Genomic DNA, 15148 nt, shown 5'->3' on the forward strand with positions numbered 1-15148 from the left:
TGAGAGGAGGGAAGAAATAAAGTCGTAAAAATCTTTCTTAAGTACTATTACATTGTGTCATTCCCTACTCAGGAGGCCACAGTGGCTCCCTATTGCTAATAAGCATATCTTTTTAACTTTTAAGATATTCTATAAGCCAACTCCACACCCTATGTTTCTAGACTAATTTTTTACAACTTACCAAGAGTGATAGTCCACTCCAGAGCATCCCAAAGCTGCACAGTACCCAGCTTCTTTTTCTTGATTATAGTCCTATGTTTGTTGGTTTGATCTTCCCAAGCAGATTATTTGCTTTTAAAAAATAGAGTTACAGCTTACATGTCTTATGAACGTCTCAATGCATTGATTGCAATGAAAGCAGGTACTAATTGACACGACTCCTGAGGGTAGGGGCCTTCTTAAAAGTTACTGGGTTGGATAAATATTTGTTGATCTTGTTTCTTGACTGCAGTGTTTCAATAAATGTTTGATTGATTTCCTGATTAAAAAGAGAGACCAAAGTGATGTATTCCTTCTATTCTTTTGTTACATATTCATTGTAGCAGATATTCTGTCTGTATAAAGGAAATAATAAGATGCTGTTTACAACATGGAGTGATTGACTTTGGAAAAAAATACATCATTCTAATTGTTTGCCTCAGGCAGCTTTTTGGGAGAAACTTGAGTATCTGGTTAATTTCTGAAGAGTGATTTATAGTATATTATACATGGCTAATGAGAACAGGGCAACTCTGGATAGATATCTCTAGGTATATCTTATAGCTATAAATTATGCTTAATAATTACAAGTTAATAATTCCAAAGTCCTCCTATGTTAAAACGTTTGATTCATAGACACTCTTACCCCAATCTTGAAAAACTGTATTACCTCAATATGTTATGAAACCATAAAAGCAATTATTTAAATAATAGGATTCTTTTGTAATTTTTTGGACTATGTATTAAAATTGTATTAGAGTCATTTACAAACCCCAAATTTATTTATTTTCTCTTGTTCCAACTAAAATCATGAATGACTTAAAGGGAAAAGATTGAGAAAGGATGGACATTTATGAAGCCAAAGTGATACTGGTTTTATCAGTAAAGCATGTTTATGCAGAAATTGTTAAACATAAAAGACAACTTTGTTTAGCAAAATATAGGCAGGTGTAGAAATATAATGTTATAATATTATTGATGATTGTGGGGAAAATTTACTCTTAGTCCTGTATTTAAATCACAGAAGTATGGTAAAATGATTTGAACTCTGGGATGTGAAAGTGTGTGACATTCCCTTCCTCTCTTTCTTTCTCTCTGTCACCTCCTGCCCCGCTGCTATCTCCCCATTACTCCTGAATTCATCTGATTATATTAGATCTAACTTCTTACTGAAAACAAGATGCTTTACAAGAGAATTCCAATATGGAATTAAATCCTGGCGTACAAGTGCACTCACAACTGTTTGTTTTGGGCCCCTCTCCAGTAGGCTAATATCTGAATATTAGAATGAGGTTGTATATCACTATTCCTAAGTAGGAGGAATACCATGGCTCTTGTCTTATTCAACTACATGGCACCACTCAGTGCGCAGTCTCTCATTTTGTGCCTTTGCACATATCATGCCTTATTGCTAGAAAAACTCTTCCCTGCCGGTCTCATCTCGATAATGTCTATTTATCCATTAGGTCCTGATTAGCCTCCATACACCCCAGCACCCTCCACACACTCCTGCCTCTCACTAGGTCAGGGACCTTTTCTGTCTCAGTGTGCTCACAGCACTCTGAACTTGGCCTCTTTCACAGCAGGTGAAATCTATTTCGTCACTTGTCACCTTACTTGATTTTCTTCACGCTTGCTCCTTGAGGACAGGGAGATGTTTTAGTTTGCATAAAATGCCAGCACCTAGTCCAGTGCCTGGCACTGAATGGAAACTCTGTGTGTATTGGTTTAATGAGTAGATAGTTGATAAAATTTTATTCAAAAATTCTTCACAGTTATTGAATAAATACAAGCAGTTTTATCATTAGCTTATTAACTCTTCAAGGGTGAAAACTATATCTGACTTATTTATGAATAATCCTCGGTGCCGACCTCAGTCTTTTGCACACTGATGTGTTGAAAGAAATGATTGCCGCAGGGACTGAATTGTTACTTTCAGATATAACCAATAACTATAATAAGGTCCTTGATATTTCCTAGTTAGTAAAAATTGGGGCAGGAGGAAGTTGGTTTCTCAAAAGAGAATACTAGTTTGTAATTTTTATAGAAATTGTTGGTTGATGCTTCTAGAGCAAGGTTTCCAAAATTTATCTGATGGTAAGAATCATCTGAGGGCCATTCAGAAAAATATAGCTCCCTTGTTCCCACTGCAGACCTACTACGTTAAAATCTCCAGAATTGGTATTTTCCTATGACTCCAGAGGTTTGGGATACTATGGGCTTAAAATCAGTTTTACCTGAGTGCTCTGATAGCCACATTTTATATTCAAAATGATAAATTTGCTTTACCCTTTATACAAGGTGCATTCTAGCTTAGTGCATCTGAATGATTCCAAATACTAAAAAAATTCCAATTAGTAGAAGTCCATAATAATCAGGATTCCTTTGTGAACCAGATTTTCTGACTTGATTAGCCTTGGGCCTGTTTGAGTTAAACACAATTTCAAAAAGAGACAGTGAAACTTTAAAGGCATCTCATCAAGGGAAAAATTGAGAATGACTTCTTTTTCAGGGATTTGGCTGTTCCAACAAACTGATGGTTCTCTACAGGTGAGCCTTTAACCTTCTCCCTTGTACACCAAACCTGTGTCTAGCAGCTCCCTGCCACCACTGTAAAGCAAGTTACAAGGAACAAAAGACATTAGCCTTTCGGTGCTTAGGAGGGAGGTAGCCTGCAGAAACACACAGGAGACACAGAACAAACAAGGAAGAGCTAACTGACTAATGAACAGGACAGGAAACCAAACCAGAAAAATAAACAGGCAGAGAAAGCAACTGGTGATCAAACAAAGGAGCAGAGTGACTCTGCCGAACCTAGAAGTCTGGTGCTCACCTGGGGCCCACCTGCTGAACAGCTGAAGGAAAGCGGTTGGGCTGAAGCCTTTGTGGGTGCCAGCTCCTTCTCCTCCCCACCCTGAAACAGCTAGGGTGGCAGAGCAACCAGGAGAGCTGTGTCTGTGACCCCGTTTTCTCTTTCCCTGTTGGAAGATCAATGAATACTTTATTATGGAGGGCCCATTAGAAAAGGCAATGGTTACAGCAAACAAGTAGCAGGAAGGGTGGACTGAAACTTATCAAGGCTATAATGTTCACTGGATTAAAAGAAAGTTTCTGCTCCTGCTGTGTAACTAGGTTCAGCTATAGCCACATTACAGGTAAGGATGACAGTAAGAGTGCTTATCAATAAATATTTGTAATTTGTTTGCAATACAAAAATCCTTTCTTTGGGAGGCTTCAAAGTAAGTTGTTGTTGTTGTTCAGTCGCAACCCCATAGATGGCAGCCCACCAGGGTCCCCCGTCCCTGGGATCCTCCAGGCAGGAATACTGGAGTGGGTTGCCATTTCCTTCTCCAATGCATGAAAGCGAAAAGTCAGTGTAAGTGGACACACATATTAAATACAACTGTTGTTGTTACTGAGTCGTGTGGGACTCTTTTGCAACCACATGAACTACAGCCGGCCAGGCTCCTCTGTCCATGGGATTTCCCAGGCAAGAATACTAAAGTGGGTAGCTGTTCTCTTCTCCAGGGGATCTTCCTGACCCAGGGATCTAACCGGCATCTCCTGCATTGCAGGCAGATTCTTTACCACTGAGCCATCAGGGAAGCCCACTAAATTCAACTAACACATATTTATTAAGCACCAGTGTTCTATAACACACATATTAAATATATTTTATTAAAGACAGTCAACCCAGTGGTGATGCTGTATGTGTAAAAATGCCTGAAAAGACAGGCTTTATTATTAACACGTTTCTCAAATACTTATTGAAGTTTATTTGGGGATGGGGTAAAGCTGTGGGTGGGGAAATGTTGAATATTCAAAAGATTGATTCTTTTTATAAAGGGACACAATGAAATTTGCCATTTTCTGACTCATGCAGAGCTTTTCATAGAGGAAAAATCCAAATTCTATTTTTTTAGTGAAATTATATTTGTCCTGCTTGAAAACACTCTTACAAATTTTCTTAAGGGAAAAACTTCAAAAGGAAGTTAGAACCATTTCTGTATTTCTTAAGTTTAGATTAATCAGAGAGAAATGTTTATCATGACAACAGAGCCAGAAGATGCACAAATATGAGCCATGAAAATTTTATGTGTTTCTAAAACGTGAGGCACAAATTTGGCTTTACAATTTCTAGCAGCCAATGAAAAGAGGGAAACACTGCCAGCTACAAGATCCAGTATATATTTAATACATGAAAGCAAAACAACAAACCAACTTTTTCAAACAAAGAACAAAAAACGGATATTGAGACTAGAGAGAAATGTGTCATGTAACTGCTCTTAGAATTCTAAGCAACAGAAAAAAACAATCTATATAGTCCTTATAATAAATATCCTTTGGTCAAATTTTTTATTTTTAATTTATCTTGCTGAATTGTATAAATTATTATAAAAATTTAAATCTGTTTACAACAAGGCTGAGATAAGTCAAAAGAGAAAAATACACCTGTTTGAATTAGGAAACAGAAACCCACCCTTCTGGAGGCCCATTTTCTCTTAGTTTTTTGAGTATCTATTTGGTCTTACTGCATTACTTTTCTCAGGAAAACTTTGAGAATGCCTTCATCACTCTACAAATAAAAAGTTCTTTTGGATTATTGCACCAGAGAAATAAAAAGCTATGACTTTCTTCACCCTGACAGTTCTGGGCCCATCCTGTGGATGTCCAAAAAAAGGAGCTAAGCCCATGTCTCTCCATTCATGTTGACCTTTAAACAGAATGCACCATAGAGAATAACCTGGAACTTGAACTTATTAAAAATAAATAAATTTTTTCCTCCCCCTTGGACATTTATTGTTTTTCCAAACCTGCTCTACACTTTCCCATCTCTGCACCTTTGCCCTAGTTAGTGTCTGCCTCTGGAATGCTTTTCACTTCCCACATCTGGGTCTTGGCAGCTTGTAAAATCATACATCTTTGCTAGGTCATTCCAAATGCCACTTCTTCCCAGAAGACTTGCCTGTTTACCCACCTGTGATCACCCCCAGTAAAATCTCCCAGAGTGCATTGATTAACATAGAACAAGAGCACATTCTGCACTGTACCTTAGACACCTATGTACGCGTGTATGTGCTCAGTTGCTCAGCCATGTCCAACTCTATGTGACCCCATAGACTGCAACCCTCCAGGCTCCTCTCTCCATGAAATTTCCCAGGCAAGGATATTGGAGTGGGTTGCCATTTTCTACTCCAGGGGATCTTCCTGACCCAGGGATTGAGCTCAATTCTCCTGCATTGGCAGGCAGATTCTTTACCACTGAGCCACCTGGGAAGTACCCTAGACATGGATGGGTGAGCTTTATTTTGTCAATTTGAGCAAAAGTTCCCTGGGCTATGTGTTTTCTTTTTTTGGAACTTCCCACGAAACTAATTTTTCAAAAAAAAAAAGTTAAAAAAAATTCCCCAAAGATATTCTTCTTTCTACATCTCTACCCAAAGATCTAGGAGAGTGACGTGCCCTCAGCAGTAGGCCCTCGACAAAGACTGTGGGGTAAATATCCATGAGGGAACACTGAGGCAGTGCATGTAAATGGGATTTAAACTTAGAAACCTGGGTTTGGATCTCAGCTTTCCTTCCTTCTTGGGAAAATCTGGGACAAATTGCTTAGTCTTTCTGAGCCTCAATTTTTCATCTGTCAGCTGAGAATAATAAGAAGAAGTCACTTCACTGGGCTATTATGAGGATTAAATGAGATAACAAATGTGCTAGTATTTCATTAGCTTGTAAGCACTGTGGCAATGTTAGTTATTATGATGATTGGTACTAAAGAATTGTTCCTACACAAACGCTCAGAGTTGCCCCTAATGTCAGTCAGTTGTATTACTAGGTGGTAAATTACTTCAGCAGTTTCAGCTTGGCACCCTGCCTATCTCCCTGTCACACTTTATGACATTCTAGAAGGACTCTTTATCTTTCAATCCCTCCCAACTGTCCCCAGGACGACCTATTCTATCCTCTTGAGTAGGATTTTGAGAGATATAGTTGGAAGAACAGAAAACCAGAACACCTTCATAAAGTTGTACTCTGGAGCATTTGTAACATGACTATACATTAACAGTCAAAACATTTCTAATTCAATTCATGCTCTGAACATCATTATTCAATATGAAATATTGTGTAAAGAAAGTCCCTGACTTATAAACACCAACCCATGAACAGTTCATATTTGGCAAGGGTCCTAGGACAGCAACTTCAGCTGTATACCACCACAAACTCAGGACAGGCCATTGCTGATCTGTTTGTAGGAGACAGTGAGGAACTTCCTGGGAAGAGACTCCATCAGCCAAGAGAATGGAGTTCATAGACGGGGTGCAACAACAGTGGTGCGTCATGCTTTTGTCCTGAGCTGAAGCAAGGAATCCCCTTTCCGATGGAAACGAAGTTGTTTGTAGTGTGCGGCTTCCAAAGAGCTCTGGGAATTCTAGACTAGGAGGTTTTGCTGTGATCTAACCTTTCTCACATTGATTATAACATCCTCATGGGACTATGCAATTCACATTCCAAGCAACCAATTTCTTCAGCCACATCTTCCAGACTGAGAAGTCTATATGAACTTGACTCACTTATTTTATATTATAAAATATAATATATCACTTCATAAGAGGGACTCGCTTCATATTGGTTGAATTGAATGAGATAATTTAGGGATCATCTATTTTAGCCAGTACAGCCTTGGGATAGAGAAAACATTTTCTCATCCTCAGGTCTTCATTGATCTGCTTTCTCCTAATTCAAATGACATTTTCCTGTTAAGTATATGGCCCACAGCACTGCTGCTGCTAAGTCGCTTAAGTTGTGTCCAACTCTGTGCGACCCCATAGACGGCAGCCCACCAGGCTCCCCTGTCCCTGGGATTCTCCAGGCAAGAACACTGGAGTGAGCTCTATCATATATTGTCTATAATTCATCAACATAGTGATACAAAGATAATTAACATATTTTCTTTTAATTTGGTTAAGTGCTATACTTGGTCCCATTTTTACTCCAACTCTACTGAAATCAATAGTTAGATATGATTTCTTTTGTGCTAAAAATAACAAAGAGTATTTGGAAGAAATCAGAATGGATGAACTGATAAATTATTTATAGCAATTTCCAGCATCCTGCCAATATGTTTTGCAATGTAGTTGAATCTCAGTTTTTAATAAAGGAACCTATGAAAATCTGCTGGGGTGAAAACTGTGAACTCTAAATGATACTACAAAGGAGCCTATCACATGGCTGGGTGGACCCTTCTGTTCCCATCATCTCATGAGGGCTTCACCTCCAGCTGAACTTACCTGGTCCAAGCCAGGGGAGTTAGTCTGTACAAAACCTGACTAAGACAGGAAAGGTGGAGTGAGGGAGAAGCCCAGCTCTGAAAGGGGATAAAACAAACCACCTTGGGGGACTATTGTGTGCCATTTCAAAAGTCTGTTTTGACTAATGCTCTGTGCTATTCAACTTTACATCCTTAATCTGTTGTGTCTGTTTCTAGTAAAAAAAAATAATAATAATAATTGGGGGAAATTAAAGACAATGAAAGAGTATTACTGAAAACAAATAGAAGAGAGATAAAAGCAGTCTTATGGAGGAAACGCTGCTGCAGCTCTGATGATACATCTAATTGTGAATTTCATTGATCCCATTCTTACCACTTGTGCTTCAGCAAAAAAGCATCTGACTTGATATAGTCTTGCTCCCTAAGTTCCCCGCATTGTTAATGGACCTTTTGTTGTTCAGAGAAATCCAACAGACCTGCTCACTTTGAGCTGTTAAATATTAAATGCTAGAAGTTTTATGTTCTTGGAGATCATTTGCTCCAAACTTCTCACTGAGCAGATGAGGAAACTGAGGCTTGGAAATGTTAAATGGCTTGGCCAAGGTCACACAGCAGCTAATGAAAAAGACATGTAGTAGTTTGTGTCCTTTGAATCCTGGCTTCATCCTTTCTACTACATATTCCTCTTCCGTACCCTGCTGTCCTCACCAGAGACATATGCATAAGGTCTGAACCCTAACAAATGTTTACTTGAAACCATGCTCTTACTCCATGTCCCCATTGTTTTAATTCTTAGTAAGGGCCTTTCTTCAACAAACATTAGAAAGGCACTGTATGGAAAAGAGTTACTCTGTATTTAGCCATGAGGTTCTCTGAATTTAAAATATCAATAGTAGAAGATAGTGAAACAGTGATAAAACATTTAAGAAGAGGGCAAATCAGATGATGAAGACAGCAGAACTCTGACCTGCATTAATACCATTCTAAGGGGAGCAAGAGGGACTTCATTTGTAAATGAGGAAGAAAGAAGTTGTGATCTGTTTGTGCAAAACTTCAAATCATTTAACCAGACAAAGCAAAGTTTAACTTAGCCCCAAGAACGCTATGAATCACTGGGGTGGTAGAAGGCGAAACTCTGTTTGATACTCATAATTATAAAACTGTGAACAGAAATTGCTCATGTAAAATAAACTTTCAGTTGTGTTGCAACATGTTGGAGAGACAGATAGAGATGGCTTGAAAATCCTTAATGGTTGAAATTCCTGCAGCTTTTGCGAAGGGCTAGCTATATGAACTGAAATCTAAATTTACCATCATGTTTGTGCTCCAGCACACTGGATAATGATCTAGTCTAAGGAACTGTCAGTTTTGCTGATAATATTTTAAATTGTGCATTCGTTAAATGCAAACTTACTTTAAGATGTTATTGTAGCCCCAGTGGCTCTCTATTTTGCTATCCAAAGTTAAACTTGGAGCAATGTAGTGAAGAAGTAAAAGGACCTATGTTCTATGAATTAAAACAAGATGGAAATAAGAAATTAAGTCATTATTACTCATCAAGAATAATTTTGTCTTTTTATTATGAAGATTTTCAGAGGTAAATAAGAGAGAACCATATAATACACATGCACCTATGCATCACTTAGATTTAAACTTTTAACATTTGCCATATTTGCTTCATACATTTTATTTATGAATTCTTTTGAAGTAAATTTCAGACACCATGACATTTCACTTCTAAACATTTAATATGCATTTATAAAAATATGGATATTTTAGGATAACCACAACAACAATATCTCTACTAATATAATTAACAAATATTTCCTAATAGTGCCTAAAACACAATTCATACTCAATTTACCACATATATTTTATAGCTGGATTTGTTAAACCAGGGCCCAATCAAGACTACATTACATTTAGCTGTTATGACTCTTAAATTCCTTGTAATCCAAACCAATAGCACCTGTCTACTCCCTCTACCAACATACATCTTTTTTCACATGATTACAGGCTAATTGTCCTGTAGAATGTCATATTATTTTTGGTGATGGTTTAACTTTTTCTTCTATTCCCTGTTTCCTGTGAAAGGAAAGTTTTGCTTATAGGTCTGATTAAACTTAACTAAAATATTTTTCAGCAAGAATATTTCATAGAAACTTAATTTTTCCACTCCTACATATACATCTTAGAAAAATGAGAGCACATGGCCACCAAAAAAGTCATTATAAGAATGTTCATAATAGCATTACTTAGAATCACTTCAAATTAGGAGTATCTGTTACAGAAGAGTGAAGAAACAAAATGCAAGATATTCATACAATAGAGCACCTAAAAAGGACTTAAAAGGAATTAGAAAGAAATAAAAAATCCATACATTAGTACAGATACACCTTAAAGGCATTTTTCTGAGTGAAAGAAACCATTCATTTAAGTGTACATATCTTATGATCTCATTTATTTGAAGTTCAAGAACCTACAAAATTCATCTGTGATGCTTAACTGTGGGCACGGGGACACTGGCTGACTATAAAGGGGCAGGATGGAATTTTCTGGATGATGGAAAAGTTCTATATCTTGGCTTGATAACCTGGGTGCTCAGAGTTTTCAAAACTCTTTGAACTACCTTGAGTTTTACAGCATATAAGTAATAGCCCAGTAAAAGGAAAAAAATAAGTGGCTCTAGACACTTCATGTTGCAATTTTCAAGACACACGTGGTTAGTATTAGTGAAACTAGGATTGATCACTAGAAAACATAAACATCTCAGTTGTACTTTTTAATTTAAAAAAAATCTCAGAGCACAATGAGAATTTAAAGATCAGAGTCATCTTTTGGAGATAGTCCAATTTTTTCCCTCAAAATCAGACTGAGCCCTCTGAAAATGAAAAGGTCGTTCTTGCTCTTTTGTGAGAAACAAGGGTAGTGTAGTGGGTGAACTGGAAAGTAAAGCTTATGTAAAACTAATGAGTTGGGAGACACTGATCCAGAAAGATGGGAAATTTAGCAAAGAGGGAGGGGGAAAAGTTCCCAGGAAGCCACCCACCTGCAAAATCAGAAGGCAGTAAAATGTACTTTCGGAGAGAGGAGGGCTCAGGAGCCAGGCGCCTGCTTGATCTCTGCAGAGTCTTCCAGCGCAGGGCCCTCGGTGAACACCGGCTTACGTCACACTCTGGACTTCAGGGCCAGGGACTGAAGAGGGGACAGGACTGCCCAGTTCTTAGCAGCTGCATGGGGCTCAGCACTACTCAGCAGAGGGGCCTGTGTATATCCAGGTTAGATGGGAGAATCTGGGAGCTCACTAAAAGGTTTCGTCCTCATAATTCCCAGAGGGTTTATTGCTTCACCGATGGTGTTAAATCATACCATGTCATGATTCAACATCCATGCAGAAAGAAATTTTGCCATCACCCAGAGGGCTGGGGCTTCTGTATTTGACTTACTTATAATGGTGAGTCTGACTTTAAGAAAAGCTGAGGTACAAAATCCTAGACACTAAAAGCTGTTTTAACATGGCAGTTTGTAGGGAAGGTTTACATTCACATTGCAAAAGAATGTTTCACTTTATAAAAATGGTTACCACTCAGGTTTCCTTAGATCATCTCCCCCTCCCACATTGGTCCCAGGACTCATAGTCCCAGAGACTATGAGTCTCTCTCCCAGCTGGCGAGAACACAGGCCATGCATCACCAAGCCATAGGCGACTTTCCAGAGACGGGAAGGGATTTATGTTTTCTTTGTGATGTGTGTGCTGTATTATGAAATCTTCTTTCTGCTAAGTATTTCAGAGCTTTAAATCTATAATCTTCCACAAGTTCTCCTTAAGGAAAGGTATGGAAGAATAATTATTAAAACATGTATTGAATGAAAACATGTTCTGTCTTAAGGATAAACTATAAATCAACTTAAAAGGATATTGTCTCACCAGACTGTATTATTGAAATATGATAATGCTCTGTAGCCTCCTCTGATTTTTATTTATTCATTTTACCCTCTTTCCAATGTATATTTGAAAATGTTTACAAAATACATGTAATTCCAAAGGATAAAACAAAAAAAAAAAAAGGGCAAATCAAGATAGAAAGAAGATATGGATATGGAAATAAAACCAAGGCAAAGGTTAACATATGCCATGATGTCCTGTCTAGTGCTAGAGGCAGGAATAGGTTTAGCTCTGAGCTTACTAGACTCAGGTATAACAATAAGACCCTGTGCAGGAGAAATTCCTCCAGTAGGTCTTCATAAAGGGAAAGATGTGATGATAAAGACTTTCCCCATCTCCTCCTCAGATAGTAAGTTTCTCTTAATTACTTCTCATGGTGCCTCTCAGTACATGGCTAAGGCCAAAGTAAAATTTAATCAAAGCAATTATCCAAAGAACTGGCACATCCCAGAAACCAAAGTGTGATCTAAGCATGTAGCCTTTGTAACACCGGCTTGATTTAGAGAAATGTATGGGCAGCACATCCTTCAAGTTGTCTGCCTTGAATACAATATTTCTTGCTTGTGTAATTTTTAAGAAAAGGCGAGTAGAGAGGTTAAGGTTATACCTCTGTCAACAAGTGAAATAACAATGGAGCTTTTTATTGAGCACTTAATATGTGCCATACATTCTAAGCACTTGACATATATTATTTAATCCTCAGGATGATGCTTTGAGACTAGCATTCTCATTTTTAACATTCTCATTTTAAAGAGGCATGGGAAGGTAAAAGTTGAGCAGTGGCTAAGTTTAGGGAATAAAAACTGGGCAGTCTGACTCCATTGTGTTATACTGATTTCAGGAATATAGCTCTGATGGCTCACTGGCATAGGTCAGAGCCTGGAGAAGGAAAGATTTGGTTTACATCTTCCACATTTTGGAAACCTGACCCGGTCAACTGTCTGAAGGCGTCCATCTGACTCTGCAAGAATGTGATTTTGTCTGTTTTCAATAATCTCAGAATAATAGTATAGTTCCAGAAAGATACGTGCAAGAGAAAGCCACCTACCTTTCATAGGATACCTTTCTAGGACATAGGAAAACACATATCTTCCCAGTAAGAGGAGTCTCCCCAGGTCTCTCATCCAGTCTCATATGTTTTAGAACATTCTATGTTACCCTAAAAGCGCAGTTAGAAGCCTACTAAAGTGAATTGACCTTGATATATATAAGTGCTTTACACTTATGTTTAGTTCATTGAAAAGCTTTAAATTCATCAGCCAGAGGTTCTCAAAGTGTGGTCCCTGGACTGGTAGCATCAACATATCCTGAGAAGAGACTGGATGTGTAAATTCTGAGGCCCCACATGGACCTACTGTTTCAGAAATTCTGGGGTCAGGGCCCAGCAATCTAAGTTTGAAAATGTCCTCCAGGTGATTATGATGTACCCTAAATATTGAGAACAGCTGCCCTAAATCATTGTGGCAGAAACAGCTAAGCGGGATATGGTTTTTACCTCTCCAGAGGTAATTGTTGTTTCTGTTCAGTTGCTAAGTCTTGTCTGATACTATGTAACCCCAAGGACTTCAGCACACCAGGCTTCCCTGTCTGTCACTCTCTCCCAAAGTTTGCTTATACTCATGTCCATTGAGTTGGGGAGGCCATCCAACCATCTCATCCTCAGTTGCCCCCTTCTTCTGCCCTCAGTTTTTTTCTAGCATCAAGGTCTTTTCCAGTGAATTGGCTCTTCACATCAGGTGACCAATATATTGGAGCTTCAGCATCAGTCCTTTTAATGAATATTCAGGGTCAGTTTCCTTAGGATGAACTGGTTGGACCTCCTTGCAGTCCAAGGGACTCTCAAGAGTCTTCTCTAGCACCACAATTCAAAAGAACCAGTTCTTCAGTGCTCAGCCTTCTTTATAGTCCAACTCTCACATCCATACATGACTATTGGAAAAATCATAGCTTTGACTATATGGACTTTGTTGGCAAAGTGATGTCTCTACTTTTTAATATGCTGTTTAGGTCTGTCACAGCTTTCCTTCCAAGGAGCAAGCATCTTTTAATTTCATGGCTGCAGTCACCATCCACAGTGACTTTGGAGTCCAAGAAAAGAAAATCTGTCACTGTTTCCACTTATTTCCCCATCTATTTACTGTGAAGTGATGGGACCGGAGGCCATGATCTTAATTTTCTGAATGTTGATTTTTAAGCCAGCTTTTTACTCTCCTCTTTCACCCTCATCAAGAGACTCTTTAGTTCTGCTTCGCTCTCTGCCAAGAGGTAATACTATGTTGGAATTGGAAGGAACCTTGGCAGTGATCTCCCAGAACCAATTCCCTTTGTCATAGATGAGAAAACTGAGGCTCAGGGAAGTAGAGTGATTTGCCTGAGATCACATGGCAATTTGGGCTTGAGCCCAATTTTCTTGACTCCAGGTCTGAAATTTTTCTTCTGGCACCAATTCTTCTTTGTTCTTCAGTGGTGATTTTTCTCTCGCTCTTTTCTGCAGTGTCTCCATGGGAAGAACCTTATAAAATTGGTTGTCGAATTCATTCCCCTGAATGTTTCTCATCTGGACACTAGACACACCTAAGAAGGTGTAGATGATTCACTTCCTCATGTCATCCTGTTCTGAGTATATTGAAAGTGCTCCAACCCAGTGAAGTCCTCTTTAGAACTCCTGACACTCATGTTTTTGAAAGCTTAAGAAGAGCTTATATTCGATTTTCTGACAGACCCCAAGATAAGCTTTCAAATCATTGATTAGAAGGATCATCAGGAATGCAAAAATCCTAAATGATGCCTTTTCATTAAGGTTTCTAATTTCCGTGAATTTTCTAAAACTTTTAAAAACAGAGAAACCTGAGAAGACAAGTTACTTAACTTTCCTGTGCCTCAGTTTCCTTGCATAAAACAATGCTTCACTTAAAGAAATGTTAGGCAATTTAGGTAAATGATATTCTCCAAGCTCAGGACCTCACATAAGGTAGATGCCTAATAACTGTTAGTTCATTCTCCCTTTCTTCCTCATTTTGTTGGTCTTAATATCCGATAGGTGATTGGAGGTATCATGTAATTATTAATGGCTTTTCAAAGACAAAAAAGAGCCTGCCTGCCAATGCAGGAGACATGAAAGATGCAGGTTTGATCCCTGGGTTGGGAAGATCTCCTGGAGAAGGAAATGGCAACCCACTCCAGTGTTCTTGCCTGAAGAATCCCATGGACAGAGGATCTTCATGGGCTACAGTGCATAGGTCGCAAAGAGTGGGACATGACTGAAGCAACTTAGCATGCACACACGTGGAAAGACCAATTTCAGATACATTCACATATAAAGGAGACATTTTAAAAAGAAAGACAAACAGGAGCAGTTCACCTTCTTCCATAAGAAGTGGCTGGGTGATGTCTATTTTTCATCTTTCTCTGTGGTTGTCCTAAGGGATTTGCCCCGTTTTGTATTAATTGGACTCATATGCCCTAACCTTTCCATCATAATCTTCTTTCCTGGAATAGGGAAAACCAGATGACAAGCCCTAATGAAGAAAAACACGTCATCTATTTGGCTTCAGGAGAGTGGGCATAAAGGGATGGACTCTGTGTTATGCTTTTGGGGTACATCAGTAAATTTTAGACCAGTAATTCAGGTTGACATGGAATAAAAAAATTTAATAACTTATGATTTTCCAATGGTATGGGTGAACACTAGTGCAATGGAGGATAAAAATAGTCCCTTGAATTGCATTATGGTTTCC

Source organism: Budorcas taxicolor, chromosome 1, assembly GCF_023091745.1.
Source record: "Budorcas taxicolor isolate Tak-1 chromosome 1, Takin1.1, whole genome shotgun sequence".
Classification (NCBI taxonomy): domain Eukaryota; kingdom Metazoa; phylum Chordata; class Mammalia; order Artiodactyla; family Bovidae; genus Budorcas; species Budorcas taxicolor.